At 41.0% G+C, this 14,991-nt stretch overlaps 1 protein-coding gene across 1 annotated transcript in view; it reads right to left on the bottom strand.

Annotated features, from left to right (window-relative positions):
* Nucleotides 1-14,733, bottom strand: part of CEMIP2 (cell migration inducing hyaluronidase 2) — an 81,838-nt gene extending 67,105 nt beyond the window's left edge. The window contains exon 1 of the mRNA XM_081237466.1: nt 14,212-14,733. The gene's annotated coding sequence lies outside the window, so the exon portion shown is untranslated. The remainder of the gene's footprint in view (nt 1-14,211) is intronic.
* Nucleotides 14,734-14,991: the final 258 nt, after the last annotated feature.

Raw genomic sequence — 14,991 nt, forward strand, 5'->3', positions numbered from 1 at the left:
CTTATAATTAATCCCCCTCACCTTCTGCCAAAACAACAAAAAAGGGTACTTCCAAACTACTCTAAATTACAGCAAATCCATTAAGCACAAAATGTGGCCATTAAAGAAGCCACAAATAAGTGTTCCCAGGACCCAAACGACCTGGAAATTAATGGGGACAGAAAGGGAATCTCATCAGGAATTGATGCTGATTTTACATGGGGCAAAGAACATTCTCAGAGTGTGTCTGTCAAAAACACTTGCTTTGTGGGGTTTGATTTCTGAACAAAAGCAATTATTTAGATGAAGCTTAAGCTCTATGACAAAGGGAGAACAACATGATCGAAGGTGCTGTTGAAGAAACTGCTGTATGTGTCAAGCAGCCAACCAAAATAATAGATACATCCTGCTGGAACAAATGAGAGAGTATGACAAAGACCCCTTTATGATCATCTATTAAGGAAGAAAGGACTAAACTAGATACTCTTGAGTGCCAGGCTCACCAGGGTGAGAGGGGAATCAGAATATAATCTCCTCTGAAAGGGAGTGGAAATCTTTTGTTTGAAGCTGAAATCACTTGATACTTCATTGTTTCAGGGTGAGAAAGGTTGTTATTGCTTAACAGCCTGGAGGCCCCTTTTGTGGGAGATAATGTCTCCAGATGTACCCAAAACAACAGAAAAGGCAGTGAGAGCCTAAATGAAGTCACCAGCCCACTGGAAAAAATATTTGTCTTCACATTCACAAAATGGTATCCTAACATGAAAATTCAGATGGTGTCTGCCACAAACTAACATGATCAATAAATCAAAAATAATCATGGTATGTTTTCCCCAGGACCCTTCTGCAAAACTGTATATATATTTTTTTATATATTATGAGTCCATTAGCTCTATTTTACTGGAAAACATGTAAATACATAAGCAACAAACACAATCATTATTTTCCTAAGTAACACATTATTGAAACTATGTTAGAATAAATTTACAAGAAAATAATAATATGCACATTTTCCTCGCAATTTATTACAATTTTTTATAAGACACAAATACATTGCTTTAGGATTTCACTTTACATTTAAGAGCTTGCTTTAGTAGTATTATAAATCAATTACTTTAAAATATATTGATTGCTAGCTAGATTTCAATTATTCATGGGGAAAAACTGTCATTTCACTCATTCAATAAGCAATTGCGAGCTCTTACTGTCATTAGAGAATTGTGGTAGGGACTATGGGGGATAAAGATAAAAGATATACAGCATCCCCAAGAAATGCAATTCCTAAATTCAATTTTATTATTTATTTATTTTTAATTATTCCAAGTATTTATTTAACAGTATTTGTGTCAATGAAATAGTATAAAAAGTTAAACAATACTGTACATAGAGTCCTAAATTCAATTTTAAATCACTTGCTTGAAGGAAAAGTGAAATTGACCAAGGAAGTATCATGAAATACTGTGATAGGTTCCCAAGCTGTTCAGTCCATAAGGTTGTTATTACTGGTAGCATTAGTTTGAACATTAGTTTATGTTCCCAAGAACAACAGAGAAACCTAATAGAGGAAAGAGGATGAAGAGTTTCCCCTGGCTTTCAAGCTTTATTCAAGGCTAGCATTAGGTGTCATTTTAAAATTTTTACTACAGATGGAAGTTTTTACTTAATATACTGTTAATTTGTTTATATCACCTGTCATTTTTAAAAGGGCTGTACTTCTAGTGGAAAGCACATAGTATATAGAAGGAACACACCAGTATTTTAAGATATATTTTAAGAGTTATTTTAGCCTGTGCTAAACCCCTAAACACAGACAAACAATCCAAAATGAGGAATAACCCAAGTCATTCATATCAAATTTGGAAATACATTCTACAAAGCTTTTGGAGCATAATTTTTGGTATTTAGATGTTCCTTAGAAGAATTATCTTGTGAGTATTTATTTTCCGGATGATTAAAAACCTAGTAGCCCAAAAGGCTTGGTAATAATTAATTTGAAAATAAAATCACACAATTAAAAATTTGCACCAGGAATTTAGGCAAAATTTAAAGTAGATAATGAAAGAAATAACTAAAAGTACGAAAAAATCATAACAACTTAAAGATATGCAAATACCGAAAAAAGGGGTAGCATTCAAAACCTAGTACTTTTGTCAAATTCTCAGTTGCCCTCACAAAAAAAAAAAACCTTAAAAATTTGCGGTTATTTTAAATAAAATTCTTCTCTTGGATAAAAAGAGTGTATAAACTCAAACAGTAACTGTGGGAGAGGCTTACAGTTGGTAAGAGTATTCAACTAATTAATTTGATTATAAATTACAATAATCACAGAAAGTAATTTATTTTGATATTTCAACAACATTAAAGGAGATCATAGTTGGGGTTTTTTGACCTATTAAAAAGGGGCATGATTTTAAGAAAATTGAGATAGTCTCCTATAAAGTTTTCAAATACTGTGCTATTTTATCCATGAAGGCTTCTCAGGATTCCACAATAAGTTCCCTGCCTGTTCTTCCCTGTACTCTGTTTAAAACTCTTATTGAATCACCTTGCTCTCTGCCTTATGTTTCAGTTAATGTAAGTACGTGTCCATCTCCTGCAGTTGACCAAAAGCCTCTTGAGAGCAGGGACAACACCTTACTCTTCTTGGTATTCTCACAGGAACTTACACCCAGTAGGAATTCAGTAAGTGCTTACTGAACTTAGAACATACTGTTTTCCCCTCTCTCTCTCTCTCTCTCTCTCTCTCTCTCTCTCTGTGTCACACACACACACACACACACACACAGATTGGAATTTCCCATTTACTCCTTTTTCAACATCCTTGAGGCTCTGGGAAATTTGTCTAATTTCTATATTAGCTACCCTAATTTGGGAAAAATTGAGAACATTTACTACTTCAAGCAAAAAAGTCAACGCATTAATTTTTACAAAATGCTAATATGCAATCTAGTGGGTGACTAAAAGGTATTAACAACTACAAAAAGAAATTCTAAAGATAAAGAACAGCAAACCATCTAGACAAGCTCAACTTCTCACAATATTTGTAAGTTTTAACCACACACCATGAAATGCAGTACGTACTTAGGAAAAAGGAGATGTTCCATTCCACTTTATATTGTTATGCTGACAGCAAATAAATGCTATGATCAAAGGAAAAGTCTTCTCAATACAGAGATAGCGGCAAATTAATTCAAAACTCCTAAGAACCCTTTAAAAGGGTTGAGTTTTCATTTTCTTTCTACTGCTGAGCTACTAATACAGAAGGCCAATTGCCTACCACAAGTGTTTATCACTTACACAGTGGTTGAGGACACTTGCCCTATAGTGCAAAATCATCCAGCCCCTCCAACCCAACGTAGGGGTGTCCCACAGCCCATTGCTATGCCATGCATATTGGCCCCATTATACTGACCACCTAATGAAAATGCAATACTTTTGACTCATTTAAGCTCTCTTAAATCCTGCCTACATGGTTTAAAAACTTATTTTTGAATGGAAAATTCAGGCTTGTAGGAACAGTCAAGAAACTGGCATGATCTCCTCAAGTTTATCTTTCTTTGATCAAGGACATAATTCTTGAAACAGTATCCAACCTAAAGGTCAGTTCTATAAATTAGTCTACTTTCTGAGAGTTTCAGTACAACTGGCCAAAACCTGACTAAGGAAACTTTTCCTTTTATTAAGATCTTAGTAGTTTTTTGTAACACACGGACTGGTATGCTCAGTCACAGCAAAAATAAAAGTAAATTATGCCAGGAAAGAGAGGTGTTCGCAAATTATCATGAAAACAAATGATAATTTTGTTTATAATTACTAGTAATCATGACCTAACAAAATTCTTAACTAGCTCCTAATGGCCTTGAACTTTCAATTAATGGTTCTAACTTCCAATCTCCTATTTTTAAGAGAAGGACAAGAGAGAATAACAACAAGGTGATTTTCAGGTTTGGGTATTTTTTGTTGGGGCGGGGGAGTAGGAGGTAGGATGTTTCATCTAGTTTTGTTTTAGATTCAGATTATGTCTGTAGTTGATAAACAATGAGCTCAACAACTCAATCATACAAAACTATTCAGTAAAAAACAAACTTAGCAAAGTTGACTTTTAGGATCTTCAATTTCACAAACTGTCAAATATTTAAGTGCCATCAATATTCTCATATAAAGATTTTCAAATGCAAAGGATAAAACAAAGAGAGTTTCAGAGAGGGGGAATTGTCTTATACATAGTTTAGCAGAATATACTTTATTACATATTCTATTCCCAGACCAAACAAGATAAAACACATTTTTCTACAACAATGACTGCAAAGGAATTCAGCATAAATGCTAGATCTATTCCTATAGCTATTTGAGAGAAAATAGACAGATGGTGGGGAAAAAAATAAGTTCACTTTCATTCAGAGATCTGCTTGGTTTTGTTTAAGCAGACTCCCAAAGAAATGAATACCCTGAGACTTCTAAACAGGACACTGCCTTCACACTGTCACATTCACACATTCTCCATTATTACCCAGCACTTGTCATAGCCTTTCTGTCTTTGTCCTTCAACTCTCCAAATCGGGATGAGTCACTAGCACCTGCAATTGTCTGGCACATTCCCAAGAAATAAGACACTTTGCATAGTTAGTTTACCTGCATTGATTCCTGCTCATTTCACTAAGCTGATCACACCGAGGCCCATGTTCAGAAATAGAAGGGGAATGCACCAACCTTGAACCATAAACAGTTCCCTATGAAGTGAAAGGATAAGGTACTGAGACACTTTAATTCTAATCTTCTACCTTCTTTTCTCCACTTGGTCAATTTAGACACATATGATGAATGATATACTCAAAAGTTAACCTACTATTATATATAAATGCCAATATGCACCTGACTTCCAGTTTGGTACCATATATTGTTCACATTATCTCCCCCCTCAAAAGGAAATAATTCTCTCAATACACACTAACTCTAATTCAACCACAATACCAAGAAATCACAAGGAATATTTCAAACATATAGTCCTAAAAAGACTAAATTTACTAGAAAGAAATTTTTTCCCACTAAGCATTTGACTTGGAATAATTATTATTTAAAGTTAGAAGACATTTTTTTCCCTTAGAAATTCACTTTTCATTTAATCTATACTCTCTTTGCTAGAAAACTATAGTCAGGAAACAGTAAATCCCTGGAAAACAAAAATTAACTACAAATACCAAGAGTTTGCTTTCGTGGAAAACAACGAAACAATATATGCTCATGGGTCTGTATTTAAGGATTTCAGATTAGCAAATTAGCTACAATTTCACTAAAGTGTATATATCCTTGGCAACTTCTACTGGAATCTCCTGTTAAAATATAGTCCCTCAAAACAGAGTCTTTATCTATAATATCTAATGCCCAAAGTAAACCCAGTGAACACTTTCCCACTTTAAAGTTAAGTAAGTGACCTTTAAGAAATAGTTTAATTCATTATTTTACTCCCCTCACTTAGGAGGCAGATGTCTGATTTTTCTGCCACCAAATATACATCCTGTCTTTTTTCAGATCCATCCGTGAAAAGCAATGCTTGACCCTAAAGCCAAGATGGCTGATAGAGCGAAAAGGCTGGAGAACATTATCCCGGGAAACAAAAGAGAAACAAAAGGGGCAAAAATACAGATCTACAGACCAAGGCGGGTAGAAAGGGTGACAACTGAACAATATCTCACATTCCTCGTCCAATCAAAAATAAAATTTTTTAAAAAGAGCAAAGTACGTAGGCCTCTGGGTAGAAGTAAAGAACTAAAGGATAAGCAAAACTAGAGCATGATTGTTCTTCAACTTGGAAAACTGGAGAGAGAAGGAGAGGGTCATTTTACCTACCAGTTCTCTGCTCTTCGCTTCTGTTTCCTTTCTTCCGACTATTATTCCTCAGATTCCTTTTTCTCCTTAATTCTTTCTACTGAAAGCTGTTCTTTTTTCTCCCCTCCCTCTCAAGGGTCTTTAGACCATCCCCCCTCGCCCTTTTTCCCCACTGGCTGGGAGGACACAGCAGAGAGACTCCCAACCTGCTGACAGTGATGGATGGCTGTGCAGAGGCACACAATGGCAGACGCAGGCATGTCATCAGCCTTGCAGCTGGCCTTCGAAAGAAAGAACCAAAGCCTAAGTCTGACCTGAGGAAGGCTGATTTAATTAAGGTCATAGCAAAGGGCAGAGCTGCCTGTGGGCTGCATTCTCTGCCGAGTGCCAGGGACAAAGCTTTAAGATGCTTCTCCAGAAGAAAAATTCAAGAAAGTCATGTTGGTAGAATGTTGAAAGGTGGGGAAAAAAGAAAAGACAACAGAGATGTGTTTGATAAATAAGTACAGGTGTACCAAAAGTTTATGATCCAGTGATATACAGACATCAAAATGCAATGACAGTAGGAAACATATACCAAGTATGTTTTGACATGCCTTTCAAACTAAGAAATATTCCAGATGAATAATGAGATGCCCAGACTGAAGTGATCCAGGCTACTCAATCCAACATCAAAGCAAAGTTTCTATTAATGGCAGGTGCAGGATCAGAATCCAAATGTATATATATTTTTTAACCTACAACACATAGCTTATTTTTCATACAGTATATTTAAGAGACAAGCCTTACCAAACAGGGAATGCGTTCAGGTTTGGGGATTGCTTATGAGACAGGATTTTGCTAGATGATTGGGACCCAGTGGTGCAAAAAATATACATGATCTCTACCTTCAAGAAGCGCATAGCCTAGCGTTTGCGGGGGGTGGGTGTCAGACGATGACACAGGTAAACAAGTAATTACAATATATGTTGAGGCAAAGACACTAGGCTGGTGTGTCTAAAGGGGTGATAGCCTGATTTTATTAAATCCCAAACTTACTTACCCAAATGTATACCATCAGACTACTACTAATACCTTCCTTTGCATGTGTGAACTAAAATCTACCACTGAACTCTGCCACTAAAATGACAACACACTGGGCTTCCCTGGTGGCACAGTGGTTGAGAGTCCGCCTGCCGATGCAGGGGACGCGGGTTCGTGCCCCAGTCCGGGAAGATCCCACATGCCGTGGAGCGGCTGGGCCCGTGAGCCATGGCCGCTGAGCCTGCACGTCCGGAGCCTGTGCTCCGCAACAGGAGAGGCCACAACAGTAAGAGGCCCGCGTACCGCAAAAAAAAAAAAAAAAATGACAACACACTGTCCAACAATAAGCAATATAGGGAGAAAACAACAAACTCATGATGTCTTTCGTGTGCTCCAGAAGGCTGCCTGGCAGGTGTCACCTGCAGATGAGTTCCTGAGTTCCTGGCCAAAATACAAAAAAATCACAGTCCCTGTCCTCCTAAGGCTTGTGAAACCTAGGCCTACCATAGGGACCATATTACACCCCTTCCACAGTCTCCTTGACATTTGTCAAATTCAGGAGTACCAGACAGTCAAAAGGCAGGACCCCCAGTGAACGAGCAATTACTCAGCACCAGAGCAGAGGCTGGACTTTGCATGGCTGAACAGGGATAGAATACTGCCAGCAGTAGCAGGACAGGTAAACAGGGGCTGAGTAATGAGCTCAAGTGATGAGGACAAGCACAAACAGGGAGCAAGAAGAAATACTTTAAGGCTAAAGCCAAGTTCAGACAACATGGTAACCAGGCAGCTGGGGAAGGTTATCCATGAACTGACCATATTGTGAAGGGGGGCCATATGGTAAGGACAGGCACTTGGGCAAGCAGCAACTAATATCCATCAAAAGATGTCATTAATCATGCGGATAAGACGATTTATCTCTCATTTGGCCTTTTCACCTATACCTTCATACGCAGCCCACTTGCTACCAAACTGCTAGCTTCTCAACATTACCAGCACTTCATTCTCTCTGAGTATATGGCATTGGATGGTTGGGGAATGGCTATCACCAAGCATCTATTGAACAATTAAAGCCATATCTTTTGCATTAATGAAGTATAATATTTTTTAAATCCTCATACAACGTTGACTTTATAGTGGTGGCACTGGTGGTATTAAAAACAATGAATGGGGGCTTCCCTGGTGGCGCAGTGGTTGAGAGTCTGCCTGCCGATGCAGGGGACATGGGTTCGTGCCCCGGTCTGGGAGGATCCCACATGCCGCGGAGCGGCTGGGCCCGTGAGCCATGGCCGCTGAGACTGCGCGTCCGGAGCCTGTGCTCCGCAACGGGAGAGGCCACGACAGTGAGAGGCCTGCGTACCACAAAAAAAAAATAAAAATAAAAAATAAAAAAAATAAAAACAATGAATGGTATGTGTGAGGGGTTTTTTTGAGCCACAATTTTAAAAAAATGACTCATTTTTCTCATTTCTTCTGTAACCGGAATCAGGCATTTGTCCTTGTGCTAAACTTAATCTTTCCAATCTCTTAAATGTTAATAATGAATTTTCCAACCTCATTGTGTTAAAAAACAAAAAAACAAACAAAAAACCTCACTCATTCTTCAGGGAAGTGAGTTACCATTAGCAGAGACCATTATGATAAGAGAAGGCTTGCAGTCTCCAAGCACAAACCAGTAATTAGGCAAGAGCCCCCAAATCAATAATAATTTCACTCTTCGGAGAGACTTAGAAATCAGGCATGACATCTAGTTTGTGGTGAATATGCATATGTTTTAAGATACTAACATCAAACTCAGAGTCCATGGACAATTCTTTTCTCAGTTGCTCAATATGGATTGTCTTAAGCTGCAACCTTTTCAGGCAAAAACAATGTTCCAGTCACACTTCTATGCAATGTTAAAGTCATTTTTAAAATACATTAAAGCTAAGACCGCCACAAGCTCTCCTAGGCAAACTTTTCATAATATAAAATCTCATCAAACGCTGCCAAAGTTTTACTTATTGTCCAAACTAAGATGAAGCCCTGATAAAGTAAATAAAGTGAAAGGTTTATCACTTGTCACCATGTAATGAAAATAAATATCTTGTTACAAGTCTGGTTAGTCTAATAATAACAATTTCAGAGCAGATTTGCCTACTAGATCAAAGGACTGATTTGCTGGGAGATAGCAATTCTGAGTTTTAAATCATACACAGCTTTGAGTCTGTTTCACTTTTTGCAAAGAGACATTTTAATAAAGACCCTATGCCTCACACATCTTTGTATCATTCACAGCAACTTGCACAGTGCCTTGCACATCTTGGGAATGTAACAAAATATTTGCTGGGCATAGTTTCTAACAACCAGCATTAAAGGCTTCCCAAAGCAAGTACAGGAAAAACAAAAGAACATGCAAACCTATTTCTAGTATGCTTTTATCATATGTTTCACAACACAAATCTGAGTAATGTTTCTTAGAAGAAGAACTTGCTTCTTTTAAAAAATGTGCACTTTGACAATATTTTAAATTAGTAGACTATTTATAGAAAATGCAAGTAAAGTTAACGTTACTTTTACACTTAGTTCCTTATCTGACAAATTTATTACAAGTAGCTTCACCCCATTCTGTGCACCATATCATATCTAGCTTCTCCCAAACAAAACAGAAGGTATAGTGTCTGCCTTAAACTTGGGCACAGTAGATTTCTAAGCCAGAATGCAAATTATTTCACTATTAAAACATTAAAATAACTAAATTGCTAACAAAACCAAAGAGTAACAAATTAGAGTATATTGTAGAAAAAAATATGCTGGCTGGAAATAGGGACAAAGGGGTTCTTGTCCCTGCTCAGCCATTAATTTACTACATGACCTTACCTAATTAGTTAGCCTCTCTGGGTCTCAACTTCCTCATTTTAATATTATTTTTGAGGCCCATTCAAACTGCATGCTAAGATTCAGCATGTGTAACTGTCCTGCGAACTGATTTATAGTCATACCACCCTTCCCCCAAAAAGTCACATTTAACATGGCAGTTTTAAATATCTGAGTATGGATTTCTATCAAAGGCAATTTATTAAAATGTCAGATGAGCTTAAGTCCATTTCAAGCGGAGAGTTAAGGCAAGTATATTAAAGCAAGTACTGCTTACAGATTCAAGTTTCACCTAGACAGCAGCTGTTGCTATTGAGAGCACAGCCTTTCTTTAATAGTGTAGTTGAAAATTACACCTCTATACAAATGGAGAAAACTACTAAGGGTGATTTTCATGGTCTCAAAAATGTAGATGTATAGTTTTTCTTGTCCTTTCTTTTTCCTTTTCTATATTCATTTTGTTAGGATCAAGACAAACAGAAGGACTAGCCTAACTTGGGAGGGAGGGAGAAGAGTACGGAAGTTACAGTACAGACCCAGACAAGCCCCTCTCAATTGATGTACTGTACTAGACAGCCCATCCTTCTAATTAGTGTTCACAATCCAAACGCAATGAAAAGATTTCCTATGGCTGAGATGAAGATGCCTGAACAAGTGAGACTCACCATATGACAACAGCTGAAGACTTGCACTCAGGATGGGATTCAGCACACTCAGGCAAGGGCCAATAAAATAGAAATCTGTGACTGAGACCAATTAGACTAAGTTATAAACTGTATCTATTTACAGCTTTTAAAAAGAACATATTTTGAAAGTACCAAACAGCATTAGCTTGTATGGTACTTTATCATATACACAGCAAATTAAATCAAAGTTAATCCTCAAAGAATTCCATAAAGTTATTCTACAGATGAAGAAACAATATGTGAAGAATTTGGGGATCTGCCCAATAAGTAAATGGTTAACAATTGTCAGAGCTTTGTTTTAAACTCAATTCTGACTTCAAGTCCTCCAATCTTTACATTTCAAAATGGTACCTCTAACACCAGTTTTCAGCCCCTACTATTAGGTCTGATTTAGTAAATTTTATTTTTCACTAAATTGCTTCCCCCTCCCATTCCCAATCTGATTCTCCTCTGGGTTCTTAAAGCATTCTATGCATAATTCTCCAAACACTTATTGGGCTTTCTAATTGTTCATTTCCTTTTGTACCTGATAGACTCATTTCTTCAACAGCAAAGATTGTTTTATCTTTCTTTATAGATGGAAGCCACCAGGTTATCTTTGCTCCTTGTTTTTTGTGGGGTTTTTGTTTTTGGCCTCGAGGCATGTGGGACCTTAGTTCCCCGACCAGGGACTGAACTGGCGCCCCCAGCACCGGCAGCGAGGAGTCTTAACCACTGGACACCCAGGGAAGTCCCTATCTTTGCTCCTTGTGACCTCTCGAATTTCAACCAATTCATCCAACTCCCTCTCCCTACCAAAAAGAACACTCCACAAAGAGAGTGGGCAATCAGACTGCTTCCAGAAAGCCTAACACACAATAGGTGATTAATAATTGTCAGCTGAAGGGATGGTGGGTGGGTGGACGATGCAATACTCATAAATGTTTTACAGCAGTTTACAAGGTACACATTTACATACAGCATCTCATGTGAGTCTAAAACTGTTAATTGACAATGATAATTTAAATTTTCTCTTTCTGACATGTGGTTCATCATTCTCAATTTCAGAAACTTGCCCAGAGGCACATAGCTAGTAAGTAGTAACTTTTCAAATTCAGAAATGGCCCACAAGACTACCTTACTCTCTGCTTTGTTTCCTCTTCATTTCCAAGATAGCTGTTTGAGAACAGGCTTGATTATGTCTATTAGAACATGAATGAGGTGTTGCCCCATTCTGGTTTCCTGTTGTGAAAGTTTCCTGACTTTTGAAAATTTGAGGGATTATAGGCCAAATCAAGAAAAGAGACTTTATGGGACTTCCCTGGTGATGCAGTGGTTAAGAATCTGCCTACCAATGCAGGGGACACGGGTTCGAGCCCTGGTCCAGGAAGATCCCACATGCCGCAGAGCAACTAAGCCCGTGCGCCACAACTACTGAGCCTGTGCTCTAGAGCAACTAAGCCCGTGCGCCACAACTACTGAGCCTGCGCTCTAGAGCCCACAAGCCACAACTACTGAGCTTGTGTTCTGTAACTACTGAAGCCTGAGCACCTAGAGCCCATGCTCCACAGCAAGAGAAGCCACCACAATGAGAAGCCCATGCACCATAACGAAGAATAGCCCCCACTCACCTAGACCCCACTCGCCGCAACTAGAGAAAGCCCGCGTGCAGCAACCAAGACCCAATGCAGCCAAAATAAATAAATAAATAAACCAAAAAACCCCAATAATCCTTAAAAAAAAAGAGAGGGACTTTTACTCAATTAGCTGTGACACTGGAAATCTAAACAAGTACCATGTAAGAATTCACTGATTCAATTTTCCTGTCCACACACACACACACAGTGCCCAGTCCTCACCTTGCTTGCTCATTCAGACTGTTAAAGGGAAACAGGTGATGACTCAGAATTCACTTCTAACCTACTTTTCTGGGCCTGTAAACACATTCAGATAAGACAGCATCAGATGGAATGAACTGAAAACCACAAGACTTCCAGTTACACACACACACACACACACACAGATCCTGTAGTGCAGGTACACAGAAAATTGAGAGGAGTGGTTTTAATGTAAAGGATAAAGCACCAAAAGGTGCTACCCAATGTTTACTAAGCAGAGGAAGTGAACTATCTTCTGCTTTGCCCAGAAATGCAAACTCAAAAGAACGCTTTGCATAGCTAATCGAAGACACAACCAAAGTATGATGCCCAGACCAATTGTGAAAATAGCAAGTTTCCTTCAAGGGTCAAACAAACATTAACAGCTCCTTTCTAGACAACCAAAGAACCATAAGGCTAAATATTTTAAATGTATTTGTTTTTATTTTATTTTTTAACATCTTTATTGGAGTATAATTGCTTTACAATGCTGTGTTAGTTTCTACTGTATAACAAAGTGAATCAGCTATATGTATACATATATCCCCATATCCCCTCCCTCTTGCGTCTCCCTCCCAACCTCCCTATCCCACCCTTCTAGGTGGTCACAAAGCACCGAGCTGATCTCCCAGTGCGAGGCAACGGCTTCCCACTAGCTATCTATTTTACATTTGGTAGCGTATATATGTCAATTCTACTCTCTCACTTCGTCCCAGCTTACCCTTCCCCCTCCCGGTGTCCTCAAGTGCATTCTCTACGTCTGCGTCTTTATTCCTGTCCTGCCCATAGGTTCATCAGAACCTAAATGTATTTGCTTTTAAAACAGAGACATTTCCAACAGGTAAGCCTGGCTTCTTTGAGGACTCAGTCCTCACTCAGCTCAGGTGAAACCTCCCTCCATCCCCCTTGCTCTAAATTCTTCTCACTTTGTACTGGGAAGAGCTCACGAAGATAGTATCTGCACACCCTCAACACGCGCAATTATGGAACATCGCATCACAGTCACACTGAAACAAGGGGAGTGAACACAAGCCAGTGAGTGGCTCCTGTGCGGAATGAAAGTTCTTAAAATTATTAAGCACTCTATCTTTAACCCTTACTGCTGATGAAAGGAGACATATATCAAAGTCTGTTTTCCTAACTTAATGCGGAGAATTTAAGTGAGCGGCTTCCGCTCCACGGGGAATCTGGGGACACAAATCAACCCTCAGCAGACAGCATCCAGGGACGTCAGAACCTTGGTTTTATTACAAGGGGTGTAGCAACCAGCATTAACCGCAGCACTTAGGGGTCCTCACAGAGCCGGACGCCCTTCCTTTGCCAAGACCTCCCAACTTTGCAGAGGAAAGCTGGAAGTGGGGGCCAGTGCTAAGCCTTTCCCCAGCTTTAAAGAAAGCTGCAGGAGATCTTAAAGAGTCGCCTTACCTTAACTAAAAGAAACTGGGGTAGGAGACGTGGGGGGGGGGCACCAACCCAAGGTAATAAAGAGACAAAGATTACCACAAACGCGTACGCGCGCGCTCACTGAAGCCGAAACTCTGCAATGCACATTCCACCAACCTTTCACTGTAGTCGGCTTCCTGTGGGGTTTATTCCCCCAAGCCAGCCCTCTCCAGAAAGTTTAAGACTGTTCACACCGACTTTCAAAGGTCCATTGTTTGCTTCCCCGTAAAAGCAATGAAAAGAGCGAGGGAGAGAAAGAAATCAAGATGTGGTTCCCAAAGACCCTTTCTATGGACAGGACTTACTCGGGGGAGTCTTGTTACTCCTAATCCAAAGAGGAGAAAGGCGGCGCGCGGGGGGAGGGCGGGAGGGTGCTGTGGGAGGCGGGAGGATTTTGCCGTTTCAATAGAAATGCCCCAATGCCTGACTGCCGGGAGCCGGGAAGGAGCGGAGGACCATGGTCCGCGTCCTGGCAGTGGCCCCCAGCGGGCAGCAAGGGAGGCAGGGCGGAGGGGGGGGCTGGTGACCCCGTTGCTTCTTACCTTCCCCTCCCCCGCTTAGCGTCGGCTAATTCAGGTGCCTACACAGCAGTCCAAAGAGACAGAGCCGAGCTCCTGGCGTCCCAGGGTCTGGATCTTCCCTCCATTGCCAGGGAGCCCCTCCAGCCCCGGTCCGCCGCCGCTGCCGCTTTTACGCAACTGGCAGCCGCAGCCTCTGCCAGGAGGTGAAACACTCTCCTCTCGGGAATGACGCGCACTTCCCTCCGCCTCCGCCTCCTTCTCCTCCAGTCCCGAGCCTCAGGGGCAAGGGCCTCGGCTTGCTCTCTCCGGAGCAGCTACTCCGCCGTCTCCGTTCCTTCCCCTCCGGGAGGAAGAGGAGGAGAATCGTGGCCCGGGCGGCTCGGGCCGAAGCGTCCGCGCGACAATGAAGCGGGGGCGGCCGCGCTGAGCAAAGCGGGGTTCCGGGAGTCCCGCCTGTCCCTGGTCGGCGGGCGCCGCGGCTCGCTTGGGTCGCGCTCAGCCTCCGCCGCCCAGACAAGCAACCCGGCTCTGCGGGGCCGAGGGCTGTTGATTGGGCGCTCAGGCAGGCGAGACGAAGAAGGCGGGGGGAGAGGAGGAGCCTGTGGCCGGAGGAGGCGGTGACCGCGCAGGGCTCCTCCCGCTGCCCCAGCTCAGGGCGAGCTGCGAACGCCGGCGCTCAGCGCCTCTCGCTGCGGCGCCCAGGAACAGCACCTGACCGCCCGGTTGCCGGAGCAGGCCCCCCAAGCAGCGCCCCACGCTGCGGCACCCATCAACTCCAGGTTGAGCCTAACCCAGAGCCCC

This window comes from Mesoplodon bidens (assembly GCF_964165515.1).
Source record: "Mesoplodon bidens genome assembly, chromosome: 6".
In the NCBI taxonomy this organism is placed as follows: Eukaryota; Metazoa; Chordata; class Mammalia; order Artiodactyla; family Ziphiidae; genus Mesoplodon; species Mesoplodon bidens.